Genomic DNA, 4,704 nt, shown 5'->3' with positions numbered 1-4,704 from the left:
GAAGCAGGGTACCAGTGGTCATTCACTCTCAGATCCCCCAAATGCCTAGCTGGGTTTGCCTTAAGCCCAGGCCCTTGCTCCCCTCCCAACTCTTGGTGGGTTGAGGGAGAAGGGTTGGAGCACAGCACCTAACTCATTTCTTCCGTCCAAATTTTTCCTTCCTCTCCCCAGTCTCCAGCCCTTTCCCTCTAGCCGCCAGAGCACATCTACCACCAGTCTCCTGCTCTGCTGTCCACGCTGCTGAGAACTCCATGTTGCCCCACTTCAGAGGAAGGGGCTTTTGTTTTTTAACTTAAAAGCTAAAGAATAAAGTGTCTTTGCCCCTACTGTAAACCGTTTCTGGTGTCAATGTCCTCCATCCAAAGACCACTAGGAACACACTTACAGCTGAACAAGTTGAGTTTATTGCTTGTTGCAATGAGGTTTAAAAAAAAAAAAAAAAACTGCACACCATGGGGAACTGTGGTGCAGCTCAGTAAGAGGGAGCTAGAAAGAACTTATAGGATTTGGGCTTGTGCTTTGGTGATTTGGGGGAAAGTTTAAGGAAGCAGAGTTTTGCTCTGAACCAGCTGCTGCGGGAAGCAAGGGTGAGGTAATTCTATCTTTGGGTATCTCAATAAATCTCCCCTGGACCAAGGCTAAAGCCGTACTTGCTAAAGAACAGGTGTCACTCACATTAGCCAGAAGAGGGGATGGTCGATATTTTGTGGTTTGGACAATATTCGTGTTCTGCTGGGAGTCAGACATGGATGTAGAGTGGTTTAGTTTTTGTCTTCATCCATCACGACCGCAGAGTGGCTTTGCTTGATGTTGATGTTCTGTGACTGTTCACGTTCAGCAGGAGAACACCAAGGCCTGATGGTAGCACCAGGCTGACTGCCAGATGCCAGAGGCTGCTTTTCTCTTTCTCACTGGCTAGCTGCAAAGGTTTGCACCTGTACCATGTCAAGCGGGAAATGGCACATCAGTTACGATCTTGAAGGGGCCTGCCACATTAGGGCTAAAGCTGATGCTGCATTTTGTCCCTAATATGGTCCCATGTGTCTGGTCTCAATTGGTCAAAACTGTGAGAGGAAGAAGCCTGTGATTGGCAGCCCTAGCACCCAATGTATGTAGGAAAACTTGTCAGCAAATACAAGGGCATGCATCTAAGGTACCAAGTGCCATGCTGGGGCCACAGAAACTGGCTGAAGTGCACATGGACCTTTGGTCCCTGTCAGGACGGCAGCAGGACCTGGCTCTGGGCACTGTAGGCTCAGTCGAGCAGGTTTTTCCCTGGGAGGGAGTCTTTTCATCCCAGGGAGTTCTCACCTCCAAAGAGGCGAAGCTTTAATACACAGGCTTTTTGGCTGTAGGTGTATGGAATGATTCTTGCAACTAGGGTACGTTTCCTTTCCTTTAAACGTGTCTTAGCCAGAACTACTGTAAACTGCAAAGGGCGCCTAAGTTCCCCATGAGCCACAGAACATTAACAAGTGAACCTGATCTTTAACCCCTTCGTGCTGGGCACCACAGAAGGCACTCGGCCAGCTGCCCCAAATTGTGTTCCTCTCCTTTAGGTCCTGAAGTTCTACTCTAAAAGGTCTACGAGAAGTGGCAGATTTTACCAATGAGCAAACACAGAGGAACGGGGTGGCTAGCACGAGAGAGGCAGAGTAGCTTATCACAGAGGAAATAAGTCATCTTCTTAGAATGAAAATCAGAAAAAAAGTCCATGGAATTTATTGCAAACCCAGAGACTTAGAAGGGAATTAAAAAGACTTTAGCAGGCACATGCTGTCTCTACAAATTAGGTTTACTTGGTGACTCAAGGGAGAATCAGATCAGCTGAAGACACAAGTTTTAGTCTTTCCTTCAAAGCACCGGCTGTGGGAAAGGAAAAGGAAAAAGAAAAAAGAAACAAATAAAAAGACACACTGATTAAAATGTAGGGAGGAAAGCCTTGCCTTAGGAGAGAAGTTAGAGACCACAAAGGCCAGAGATCTCAAAGCAGATTTGCAAAGAATAAAAGCCATACTTGGACTTAACTACTCAAAAAGCTGCAATCAGATGAGTGGCACAATTTTGTTCTAACCAGATCTGGGGGCCCGGGGGGCCAAGGCGATCCAACAGAGGAGGACGGGGAACCGCGGAGAGCGAGGGAACGACGGTCTGGGGAAACCAAGGCTCAGGAAACGCTCCAAGGCCACCCTCTGCACGCATCAGGTGGCAAATTAATAAGAACAATGGGGAAACGGCCCTTGGATGACTGCAACACTCACGGGAGATGTACAGAACCTTTACACTAATGTGAGAGGGGAAGAGCAGGAAAGGCAGTATGAAACACTTCAGGAACTGGTAAGTGAACGTCCAGATCTGGAGGCAGACACAGCCTGCACAGTGAGGAAACGTGCCTGAGCTATGCAGGGGACTAGGTGTAGGGAAGGAAAGATGATAGGATGAGGTGCAGCCTGGCAGGACAATGACAAATGGAGTCCTGGCCTGGCTTAGAGGCCAGGCCTGTCAGAGGATGCCTCCTGCTGGAATGACCTGACTTGGGGAGGTAAGGTGGCAGGATTTGTTTAAATAATAAAGAACCCCCTGGGGCCCCTATGAGGCAGAAACTGAGCAGGCTTGAAAGGAGAGAAGTCCTTATTGGCAGAAGGAAAAGTTTCAGCTTATGCGCACACTCGTGTGCGTGGGTGTGTGTTTCCTCAATGTAATGAGCTCAGGGCTGGTGCCATGAGAATCTTGTGAGTCCTACTGACTGCACAGGATTAAGTCACCTTTGAAGAGGATGGACTATTCTGGTGCATGCCCAGGGTGTCAGGGCTGCAGAGGAAAGCCAGGCTTTGCAGGAGGAGGCCCCTTTTACTATAAAGAGAGCAAAACAGAAAAGCAAGAATTAGGGCATTAATCTTTGAACTTCAATCAACAAGCCAAAAGTTTCAGTTTTGAGTCTTTTGGGACTTTAAGAATGAGAGAGAAGGCATATTCAAATTTGAGACGCTGGCATACCGCTGGCACTGTGTTATTTCAGCTAAGCTCAGGCAGGCTGAGGCTTCAGTTCATTTAATCATCTCTGGCAAGTTGTGTTGAACTGCGTGGCTGGACATAAGTGGATTCAGGATATAGAAAATGGAATGAGTTTTTGGCCTAGGGTACAGCACGACCTTCAAGCTGTTTTAAGTAAAGTCCTGTCCTAACCTGTGTCAGAGGGCATTGAGTGTCGGCCCCACGTTTGGCTCTTAGTGGATTAAGGGATCAGACTCTCTTCACCTCCAGCCAAATTTAGCCTGTATCCTATTTCTGGACTGGCCACCAACTAAGAATAGTTTTACATTTTCAAAGGATTGGGAAACAAACAAAGAAGAATATGCAACATAGACCATGTGTGACTCCCAAAGCCTAAAATATTACTATTTAGTCCCCTACAGAAAAAATTTGCTGGCCTGAGAGAAAACAATTTCCTTCTCTCCACATTTGCACTCAGCCCACCAACACTGCCCTTCTCTTTGAGAAGCGTTGAGTAAAGACCATCAACTTCTCTCCCGCTCCTTCTCCTGAGAAATGAATGGCTAATGATTGGTGCGAAGCACCATAGCTTGGCCCATCCTACGTCATGAGAACTGGCATTACTTTGCCTCAAAAGGAGAGGTCAGCTCTCTCCCTCCCACTGTCTTGGTCACTGCTATGCCTTGTGGGTGGATTTATGAGACCATGTGCTAGACATGGGTCTACTCTAGCAAGTCAGCTCTCCCCTCCGGCAGTCCCTCAGTCCAGACTTCTGGGGAGATAAGAGTCGGGAGCCACAGCTGGCCTTGGATCCAAGCTGCATTCTCCATGCAAGTCTTACCCAGGAGCCCTGGGGGGTACTGTGCACATTCCTGGCCCATCAGTACAGGTGATTTGAGGATTCTTAGCTGGTGACTCATGGCTGCCTTCACAAGGCTAGAACTTGGCTGAGTAGGCAGGCTCCATCCTCCAATGGTTTTGTTCATGTGCCCAGGTCCTTGAAGCCCTTGTATAAATTAGACGGAAAATTGAAGAAACTCCTTTGGGAGGCCTTATCTTTCTCTTAGAGAAACACATCTTGCTATAAACAATACAGTGATTACATAATTAGGTTTCCAGATTAGACATACTCAGGCTCAAGCGCCAGCCTAGTCACTGACTGTCCGTGTCAACCTTTGGCAAATTCTTTAACATCCCTGTGACTCAGTTTTCTCATCTGTTAAATGGACTTAATAATAATACTATAATATATAGCATGGTTTTGACTGCAATTTACAGAAAGCTCAACTCAAAAATGGCTAAACGATAAACTAATTTATTGTCTCACATACCTGGTAGTTCAGAGGTTAGACAGACTTCAGGGTTGGTTGGCAGTGCCATCAAGGACCTCAATTCTTTTTGTTTTTCTACTCCACCACCAACAGCGTCAGTTTCTTCCTACAGTGACAGGATTGTAGAGTGTCTACTCGTATTTTGGTTTTTTTCAGTTGTCGCTAACTACCGCCTTGAAGAATCAGTGATAGGACAGAGTAAATTTAGTGTGGGGCACTGAGAGGGGAGCGGGGTGGACTACAACAGTTTCTGTCAGCACCTCATCCACCTCCCCTCACCCTCATTACGTCAGGGCTTAGTAGCTCAACCTCCAACTGCCAGCACGTGCATTTCTTTACCTGAGAGCTTTGTTTGGCTTCCAGAGCCCATATCAGGACA

At 47.1% G+C, this 4,704-nt stretch overlaps 1 long non-coding RNA gene across 1 annotated transcript; it reads right to left on the bottom strand.

Moving 5' to 3' along the window:
• Positions 1-449: 449 nt before the first annotated feature.
• LOC139044756 (uncharacterized) lies at positions 450-4,481 on the bottom strand. Its single transcript, XR_011501842.1, has 3 exons — positions 4,326-4,481; positions 3,836-4,000; positions 450-935 (listed from the first exon to the last, which is right to left on the bottom strand). It is a non-coding gene; the product is annotated as an uncharacterized lncRNA (long non-coding RNA).
• Positions 4,482-4,704: the final 223 nt, after the last annotated feature.

Source organism: Equus asinus, chromosome 1 (assembly GCF_041296235.1).
Source record: "Equus asinus isolate D_3611 breed Donkey chromosome 1, EquAss-T2T_v2, whole genome shotgun sequence".
Classification (NCBI taxonomy): Eukaryota; Metazoa; Chordata; class Mammalia; order Perissodactyla; family Equidae; genus Equus; species Equus asinus.
This window is presented reverse-complemented; position numbering and strand designations above follow the sequence as displayed.